This window comes from Musa acuminata, chromosome BXJ1-2 (assembly GCF_036884655.1).
Source record: "Musa acuminata AAA Group cultivar baxijiao chromosome BXJ1-2, Cavendish_Baxijiao_AAA, whole genome shotgun sequence".
Classification (NCBI taxonomy): Eukaryota; Viridiplantae; Streptophyta; class Magnoliopsida; order Zingiberales; family Musaceae; genus Musa; species Musa acuminata.
In genome coordinates, this window is record NC_088328.1 from 1,751,726 (window position 1) to 1,762,919 (window position 11,194).

The window sequence follows — 11,194 nt, forward strand, 5'->3', positions numbered from 1 at the left end:
TATAGTGCAGGTACTCATTAGAGAATAAGTTCACTGATTGATCCGCTCACAGAATGCTAGATGGTTGATGATACCTCATGTCACGCCCCTCAAAATATCCATAATTTTTAAAACAATTTCAACACAGACCAATCCACCCAGGATCCAAACTAACGTTTGAGGACACTGAAAAACATTCAATCAAATTCACATCCATAAAACCTGTGCATTTTAAAATCATATATCACATCACTCGATAATTCACATTTATGGCAACCCAAGCCAACTTGACAAACATGAACAACATTTATAAATCCACAAGCTAAATAAATTATACAATCAGAACTCCAACTATTCACCACAAGTTCATATCGTCATAAATTAGACTTAACATTCCGAAATTTCAAATAAGAGAGATCTTCTAACACTTTTACACAGTATATCCATTTCGATTCATCGACAACATTTCATTACATACAAAACATACTTATACAACAATATCATAATAACCACCCAGACTTGCCCATAATTCTGAATAGCTATCCACTGCCTCAGCCCAAATCAACATCTCGAAGAGTGACAAGCTGACCTGAAAGATTTATATAACAACGGAGTGAGCCAAAAACGGCTCAGCAAGTGACAAAGCATATTCAGAACAAAAGGAACGGTTTCAAACGAGTAAGGTATCATAATGCAAGGCAGAATACAAGAATTCTCAAGGATACCATCTCAATAGATACCAAATCATACATATCATGTCATTCAAAACATATTTGATCCATAACGAATGGAGCATAGAGTAATTGGAACATATCAATGGCAGATAGGACATTTCAGAACATATCAGTTCATAGCAAATGGAGCACAGAGTAATTGGAGCATATCAGTAACAAAGGAAACATATCGGAGCTTATCAATGGCAGATAGGACATTTCAGAACATATCAGTTCATAGCAAATGGAGCACAGAGTAATTGGAGCATATCAATGGCAGATGAAATGTTCCGGAGCATATCAACGACATATGGAACATTTCGAAGCATATTATCAGTGAATGAAGCATTTCAGAGCATAACAAAAACAAATATCGTACAGAAGCTCAAACGTCGTCTTTGACGTTGCAAACATATCAATCTTATCCAAAGCATGTACAGAAACACATAACCAAAGCTCTGCATATCATATCAAACATACAGAAGGTGTAGTGGGATCTCAGTCAGAATGTGATTCATCCATTTCTGAATGACCACCTGACAAAAGTCTCCCACGTCTAGGAGCTCCATCCACCCACGTCTAGGTGAAGTCAAAGGGGGCCGGCAGAGCATCGCAGGCTCTAAGCAATATCCCACAAAGCGGGACCCCACAAAGCGGGCAAATCAGCGCATACCCTTTACCATTTCTGGCAAAGGTCCAGACAATCCCACACACCAGAGTACAAAAGGGCAGTTTCAACAATAAGTAGCATATATCGGAAGCACACGCGGAACAACAAAGCGTACATGTGCCTTTACGAGTCAATCCGAAGTAAGCAATAATCTTTCACAAGTATATTCAGAGTTGAAAGGAATTGAAAGCAAGGGCACATATGGAATCCAAGCAATCACATATAACTCAATTCAATAAGAAGATTTGATGAATTCAATGTCCAAAGGAATGAAACTGGAATAGGCACATATCGAAAGCAAATGCGGAACAATAGGATATACATGTGCCTATATGAGTCAATACGATATAGCATAAACGTTACACAATAGTTTTCAAGAATGCAATAATTTTAAGGACAAGAGCATACAAGAATTCAAAGCAGTAATATGAAGCTCAATTGAATGAGAAAGCTAAAGGATATAAATTTCCAAATGAATGAAACCAGAATATGAGAAATCGACCAAAGCTCGATTTCTGGCAGAATACAGAAGGCACATTGAACAAATGATTCAAACTATCAATCGTGCTCCAATTTACTCAGAAATAATCAATGGATTATACTTTCAGATAAGACAGGCTTCATATGAATTGAGTTGTCCAACAGAGAGAGTTACAAATGATTTGGTAAGCAAGAGTCGTAGAACAAAATCTCTGTTGGCAGAATTCATAATGTCAGATTCAACAGATAACTGGCCAGGTGTTTGGATTCCAAATCTTTCAATCCATATATCAAAGAAAGGTCTACAAGTTTAGTTTCCAATGAAATCACTTTTGAACAAATCAGAGTTTCCAACAAAGACTAATAGGCAGCTCGGTATCAAAAGGTCAGAATCTCAAAAGTTGCACAGATTCGAATCGTTACGTCTAAACAGGAGATATAACAAATGCAAGGCTAGAACAATTCAAAGTTCCTCATATTCAAAGCAAATGTAGAGATAAAAATGGCAGTGAGGAAAGATCAGGATACTTGCAATAAGACATATCAGAGCAATTATAGGAGAAACGATCAGGGAACTTGCAATAGAAAGGATCGAAACATTTGCAATAGAAAGGATCGAAACAAGCGGGAAACTTGCCTTTCAAAGATTTCGATCCGAAGATCCAAAGAAGGTGCCAGCCCAAATCCTTCTACTTTTCCTCTGTGTCCTCTCTCTGTTTCGTTTTGTGCTCCCGTTTTCTTCCTTTCTTCGCAACTACACCACGTGTCGAACATCGAGGCACAGTCACCTGCTCTCTCTTACTCTCATTCCTTCTTTTTCTTTCCCAAACGCAGCTGCCACAGCCGCCGCCGCTGCCGCTGCCACAATCGCAGCCCCTTCCACCGCACTACCTTCCTTCCTCTCTTCTCTCGCAGACATAACTGCTGCATACGCAGTCGCTGCCGCTGCGGCCGCAATCCCGTCCGCAGCCCCTTTTTCCCCCTTTCCTTTCTTTTCTTTCCCAGCTGCGACTGCGCAGCCACCACAACCGCAGCCTCTTCTTCCTCTCCTGCTCTACTTCCTCTCCTTCTCTTCCAGCTGCTGCTGCCACCCCTTCTCCTCTTCCTCTCTTCTTCCTCTCCTTCCCTTTCTCTTCTCCTTCCTTTCCTTCTCTTTTTTCCCAGCTGCAACTGCTGCAGCCGCGGCCGCAGCCACGACCACAACCTCTTCTTCCTCCCCTGCTCATCTTCCTCTCCTTCTTCTCTTCCAACTGCAACTGCCATCGCCGCAGCCGCAGCCCCTTCTTTCCCTTCTCTTCTTCCTCTCCTTCCCTTCTTCCTTTCTTTTCTTCTTCTCCTCTTCTTCTTCCCTCCTCCTCCCCGGCGTCACACACACCCTCTCCTCTGTTTCCTCTGCAGGAAACAGAGGTATCACAACCTCTTCTCCTGCTTCCTCTTCTTCTTCTCTTCCTCTTCTCCTTCTTCTCCTCTTCGAACGCCCCACACCTCTTCTCTGTTTCCACCTGCAGGAAACAGAGGTGCTGCAGCCCTATCTGCTGCCACCTCTCGCTCCTCTCCCTCTTCCCTCTCTTTTCCCTCTTCCTCTCCTTCTCTTCTTCTCCTCTTCCCTTTTCCTCCCCAAGGCCACACACCTCCTCGCTGCAGCCTTGCCGCAGCTATCTTCTTCTTCTTCTTCTTCTTCTTCTTCTTCTTCTTCTTCTTCTTCTTCTTCTTCCCTTTTCATCCTCAACGCCCCACACATCCTCTCCTCTGTTTCCACCTGCGGAAAACAGAGGTGCTGCAGCCCTAGCTGCTGCAGCTGCCTCTCTTTCTCCTCTCCATCTTCCCTCTCTTCTACTTCTTCTTTTCTTCTCTTCTCCCTCTACTTCTCTTCTTCTTCTCCCCACGCCCCACCGCTTCTCTCTGTTTCTCGAAGAAACAGAGAGAGCGTGGGAGGCGGTGGGATAAAACCGAAGTTTTCGGTTTTCTTTATTTTCTTCTTTTTACAACTTAACAGTTTAGTCCTTGAAATTTCCATATTTACATATAGGTCCTCCGATTTATAAATAAATCTTTATTAATAATTTTCAAAAGTGAGGGATATTACACTCTCCCCTCCTTAAAAGAAAATTTAGTCCTCTAAATTGATCATAGCTCAATCGATGAAAAGATGAGGATTATGATATCTTTATTTCCTCCTCCTGCTCTTAAATAGTTTCATCAATACAATACAATTACATAATTATCCACGAGTGACCGAAATATTCTCCTCCTTGATCCTCAATAGACAGTAACCCGACCTTCAATCAATTTCTAAAAGTACTTGCGCACCCTGAAGTTAATCAAGCAAGTCGTTACTTCAGAAAATACTCATTTTTTATTGTCACCTGATTCAATTGTCTATAATCATTACAAAGCCTCAATGTTCCATACATCTTTTTAACTAACACCGGAGCACCCCATGATGAAATATTAAGCCAAATAAAATCCTCATTTAATAATCCTTGTAGTTGCTTTTCCAATTCCACTTACTCAAATGATATCTTTCTGTAGAGAGGCTTAGATATTGGGATTGTCCCAAGGACCAAATCAAAAGCAAAATCACATTTGGAGGTAATCCAAACAAGTCATCCTGGGATACATTAGGCAAGGAGATAAATAATGTCCAATACTCTCAAAATAAAAGATCGGCTGATCAAATATGCAAAAAGTGATCATTCGTTATATACCAATCCGCACTGGTATGATAAGAAGATAGCCAATCCATACTAAGTATAATATCATAACTCCAAATCTCTAGGAGTACTAAATCAGCAAAAGTTCAAGTTCTCCAACAAAAATCAGACAAGAGGACCAGATTCAAGTTCGTTATCAAAGAATCTCCAATGATTGTACTTACATATATCACATAATACAGTGGTCTAGGTTGAATACCCAAGTGATAAGCAAAATATTACGAATCAAATTGTAGATTGGACCCATGGTCGAACAAATATTTGCATTCTTTCATAAACATGCATAATATCTTCGATCACTAATTCCGAAGTTTTAGAATCATATTCAGTGATAGCATACACTCTGACATGGGCTGATGATTTATGAGGCAGTGACTCTTTCTTCTTGTTCAAATGGCAGTCTTTTGTTTTATGATCCAACTTTCTACAAACAAATAGACTCCAGTCACCCACCAACACAAACTTGTTTCATAATTTAACTTGCAATTCACACATGAATGAGTCTTTTGTGGTGACTTCCCATTTCAAATCCAAATGTCTTGACCCTCTTGTTATCACTTTCTGATTCATTTCTAATCATATTCTTATTGGTAAACTTGTCCTTGTCATTCTTGCCATTGATCTCCAAAAATTCTTTTCATTTTTGCCATTAATGATCATCCTCTATTTCCAATATAAGGTGGCAAAAGAAATCTTTCGATCATCAGAATAATTCAGTACATCAAATATCTTTTCTATTCGCATCATCCATTTTTCTACCACCAATGAAATTAGGTCCACCATGCTTCCGCTGCGCCACTCTGATTCAATATCCCCGATCAATCCTTTCATTCCCCTTAATTAATCAGAAACAAATGAAATAGGAGGACCAAATGTCCTCATCATCCCAGATTCCTAAAATACATCAAAGAACATTTCCACCAATCACTATAGTTCACTAGACCTTAATATATTTTGCACGTCAACATATCAAATATTTCAGTAATCCTCAAACCATGCTCTGATACCACCTCTGTCACGCCCCTCAAAATATCCATAATTTTTAAAACAATTTCAACACAGACCAATCCACCCAGGATCCAAACTAACATTTGAGGACACTGAAAAACATTCAATCAAATTCACATCCAAAAAACCTGTGCATTTTAAAATCATATATCACATCACTCGATAATTCACATTTATGGCAACCCAAGCCAACTTGACAAACATGAACAACATTTATAAATCCACAAGCTAAATAAATTATACAATCAGAACTTCAACTATTCACCACAAGTTCATATCGTCATAAATTAGACTTAACATTCCGAAATTCCAAATAAGAGAGATCTTCTAACACTTTTACACAGTATATCCATTTTGATTCATCGACAACATTTCATTACATACAAAACATACTTATACAACAATATCATAATAACCACCCAGACTTGCCCATAATTCTGAATAGCTATCCACTGCCTCAGCCCAAATCAACATCTCGAAGAGTGACAAGCTGACCTGAAAGATTTATATAACAACGGAGTGAGCCAAAAACGGCTCAGCAAGTGACAAAGCATATTCAGAACAAAAGGAACGGTTTCAAACGAGTAAGGTATCATAATGCAAGGCAGAATACAAGAATTCTCAAGGATACCATCTCAATAGATACCAAATCATACATATCATGTCATTCAAAACATATTTGATCCATAACGAATGGAGCATAGAGTAATTGGAACATATCAATGGCAGATAGGACATTTCAGAACATATCAGTTCATAGCAAATGGAGCACAGAGTAATTGGAGCATATCAATGGCAGATGAAATGTTCCGGAGCATATCAACGACATATGGAACATTTCGAAGCATATTATCAGTGAATGAAGCATTTCAGAGCATAACAAAAACAAATATCGTACAGAAGCTCAAACGTCGTCTTTGACGTTGCAAACATATCAATCTTATCCAAAGCATGTACAGAAACACATAACCAAAGCTCTGGATATCATATCAAACATACAGAAGGTGTAGTGGGATCTCAGTCAGAATGTGATTCATCCATTTCTGAATGACCACCTGACAAAAGTCTCCCACGTCTGGGAGCTCTATCCACCCACGTCTAGGTGAAGTCAAAGGGGGCCGGCAGAGCATCGCAGGCTCTAAGCAATATCCTACAAAGCGGGACCCCACAAAGCGGGTAAATAAGCGCATACCAGAATATCCCACAAAGCGGGACCCCACAAAGCGGGCAAATCAGCGCATACCCTTTACCATTTCTGGCAAAGGTCCAGACAATCCCACACACCAGAGTACAAAAGGGCAGTTTCAACAATAAGTAGCATATATCGGAAGCACACGCGGAACAACAAAGCGTACATGTGCCTTTACGAGTCAATCCGAAGTAAGCAATAATCTTTCACAAGTATATTCAGAGTTGAAAGGAATTGAAAGCAAGGGCACATATGGAATCCAAGCAATCACATATAACTCAATTCAATAAGAAGATTTGATGAATTCAATGTCCAAAGGAATGAAACTGGAATAGGCACATATCGAAAGCATATGCGGAACAATAGGATATACATGTGCCTATATGAGTCAATACGATATAGCATAAACGTTACACAACAGTTTTCAAGAATGCAATAATTTTAAGGACAAGAGCATACAAGAATTCAAAGCAGTAATATGAAGCTCAATTGAATGAGAAAGCTAAAGGATATCAATTTCCAAAGGAATGAAACCAGAATATGAGAAATCGACCAAAGCTCGATTTCTGGCAGAATACAGAAGGCACATTGAACAAATGATTCAAACTATCAATCGTGCTCCAATTTACTCAGAAATAATCATTGGATTATACTTTCAGATAAGACAGGCTTCATATGAATTGAGCTGTCCAACAGAGAGAGTTACAAATGATTTGGTAAGCAAGAGTCGTAGAACAAAATCTCTGTTGGCAGAATTCATAATGTCAAATTCAACAGATAACTGGCCAGGTGTTTGGATTCCAAATCTTTCAATCCATATATCAAAGAAAGGTCTACAAGTTTAGTTTCCAATGAAATCACTTTTGAACAAATCAGAGTTTCCAACAAAGACTAATAGGCAGCTCGGTATCAAAAGGTCAGAATCTCAAAAGTTGCACAGATTCGAATCGTTACGTCTAAACAGGAGATATAACAAATGCAAGGCTAGAACAATTCAAAGTTCCTCATATTCAAAGCAAATGTAGAGATAAAAATGGCAGTGAGGAAAGATCAGGATACTTGCAATAAGACATATCAGAGCAATTATAGGAGAAACGATCAGGGAACTTGCAATAGAAAGGATCGAAACATTTGCAATAGAAAGGATCGAAACAAGCGGGAAACTTGCCTTTCAAAGATTTCGATCTGAAGATCCAAAGAAGGTGCCAGCCCAAATCCTTCTACTTTTCCTCCGTGTCCTCTCTCTGTTTCGTTTTGTGTTCCCGTTTTCTTCCTTTCTTCGCAACTACACCACGTGTCGAAAATCGAGGCACAGTCACCTGCTCTCTCTTACTCTCATTCCTTCTTTTTCTTTCCCAAACGCAGCTGCCACAGCCGCCGCCGCTGCCACAATCGTAGCCCCTTCCACCGCACTACCTTCCTTCCTCTCTTCTCTCGCAGACATAACTGCTGCATACGCAGTCGCTGCCGCTGCGGCCGCAATCCCGTCCGCAGCCCCTTTTTCCCCCTTTCCTTTCTTTTCTTTCCCAGCTGCAACTGCCGCAGTCGCAGTCGCAGTCGCAGCCATGGCCGCAGCCACCACAACCGCAACCTCTTCTTCCTCTCCTGCTCTACTTCCTCTCCTTCTCTTCCAGCTGCTGCTGCCACCCCTTCTCCTCTTCCTCTCTTCTTCCTCTCCTTCCCTTTCTCTTCTCCTTCCTTTCCTTCTCTTTTTTCCCAGCTGCAACTGCTGCAGTCGCGGCCGCAGCCACGACCACAACCTCTTCTTCCTCCCCTGCTCATCTTCCTCTCCTTCTTCTCTTCCAACTGCAGCTGCCATCGCCGCAGCCGCAGCCCCTTCTTTTCCTTCTCTTCTTCCTCTCCTTCCCTTCTTCCTTTCTTTTCTTCTTCTCCTCTTCTTCTTCCCTCCTCCTCCCCGGCGTCACACACACCCTCTCCTCTGTTTCCTCTGCAGGAAACAGAGGTATCACAACCTCTTCTCCTGCTTCCTCTTCTTCTTCTCTTCCTCTTCTCCTTCTTCTCCTCTTCGAACGCCCCACACCTCTTCTCTGTTTCCACCTGCAGGAAACAGAGGTGCTGCAGCCCTATCTGCTGCCACCTCTCGCTCCTCTCCCTCTTCCCTCTCTTTTCCCTCTTCCTCTCCTTCTCTTCTTCTCCTCTTCCCTTTTCCTCCCCAAGGCCACACACCTCCTCGCTGCAGCCTTGCCGCAGCTATCCTCCTCTCTTCTTCTTCTTCTTCTTCTTCTTCTTCTTCTTCTTCTTCTTCCCTTTTCATCCTCAACGCCCCACACATCCTCTCCTCTGTTTCCACCTGCGGGAAACAGAGGTGCTGCAGCCCTAGCTGCTGCAGCTGCCTCTCTTTCTCCTCTCCATCTTCCCTCTCTTCTACTTCTTCTTTTCTTCTCTTCTCCCTCTACTTCTCTTCTTCTTCTCCCCACGCCCCACCGCTTCTCTCTGTTTCTCGAAGAAACAGAGAGAGCGTGGGAGGCGGTGGGATAAAACCGAAGTTTTCGGTTTTCTTTATTTTCTTCTTTTTACAACTTAACAGTTTAGTCCTTGAAATTTCCATATTTACATATAGGTCCTCCGATTTATAAATAAATCTTTATTAATAATTTTCAAAAGTGAGGGATATTACACCTCATTGTCAAATAATGATTCCGTCATAATAGGACCAAAATCGACACTAAGAGAGGGGGTGAATTAGTACTTGCACAAAAATTAAGTCGATTTGAAACTTTCGACTTGCTAAAAACATATCGAAAAAGATATTGAAAGTGTGCTTGACTTAGAATAAGAGTTATAAGCAATTAAGGCAGAAAACAACAATAATGAAGAGCAACAAGAAAGTGCACACTAATTTTATAGTGGCTTGGTCATCATGACCAACGTCCACTCCCGATTCCTACTTCGTTGAGGCCACCAGCATCCACTAACGGTCTTCCTTCAATGGGTGAAGACCAACTACCCTCTTATAACTCTTTTCTCATTTTCATAGGTTTAGGAGATAACCTTTATAACCCACTCACCCCTCTCTTAAACTAAAATCAATACTTAGAGCTAGAGGAGGGGAATTCTCACAAGATTACAATAGCGTTTTCTCCTATTTTTGTTCTCAGTTTGTGTGTTCACTTAGCAAGGGTGAGTGGGGTTTTCATAAGCCCCAAGTGAATTCAAATTTGGAGTCAAAACGATCTCATCCAGGGTTTTTGAGGTACTGGCGGTACCACCACCTGATAGACTGACAATTGATGGTACCACCGCTTGTTAGTCTGACACTAACACTGGGCGATACCACCACCCAGTTTGCCGGTACCATCACCTCACACAGTTTTGAAGACTGTGTATGGGCAGTACCACCACCCAAACAACCAGGGAGGTCGAGTCCCAAGTGGTGCCACCACTTGGGCCTGGTGAGGGTTGCTGCGTGGGCCTCACTTAGCACAAAATAGTCTCAACTCAAGCCCAACAGGCCCCTAATTGAGTTGCCATTGTTTTATTCCAATACCGACTCAATTTTACCTAAACTAACTCGATCTAGACAAATTATTACAAAGCATGAATCATATGTTGTCTAGCATGTCATTGGTTATTCAGGCGCTTCGTCCGATCCTACGGCATATTGTCCAATCAGCATGTTGACTCCTACAACTTCTGATCTCCTTAGCGCAATGTTCGATCCTTCAGCCCGATGCCTGAACTCACGGAATAAATTCCTTCTACCGGCACGTCGACTAATCCTTCGGCTCGACATTCAATCTCCTAATATGTTCAACTCTAGCGCAACGTTTGATTCCTCATGCTTTAATCAATTTGCCTCTCCTTGATCGAAGCTAGTCTTGCGTCACTTAAAACGTAGATTAGATCACAAACTCATCAATTAATTTCATCATCAAAATTCGAGATTCAACAATCTCCCTATTTTTTATGATGAAAACAATTGATGACGGAATTTAAACTAAACTCCCCCTATCAATATGTCATATGTAATATTGATAGAAACGTTGAATTCAGAAAATCATATCTATTTCATCATTGCATGCATCATGAATATTGAAAGAACCAATTAATCACATAATTGCATGCATCTTAAAATCACGAGTATTTCATGACATGTTCAAAGTATACCATGCATGATCATCATCATAACTTCTCCCCCTTTGTCATCAATAAAAAGAAGAAGTGCAACTGACAAGTTTTCAAGCTTGCAATTTAGCAAGATTTACATCACTTTAGAACATACAAGTTAACAAGTTTACGAGATATGAAACTTGGCAAAATTTTGCTTCTTTTGAGATTGCAAGCTAGCAATTCTTTCTTCCTTTTGCGATGTGCAAACTAGCAAGACTTTCTCCCCCTTTGTTATTGCAAACAAGAAAGAAGAAGAGGGGAGGTACAAAAATTTACATCAATGATCATCACATGAAAGATATCAAAGATC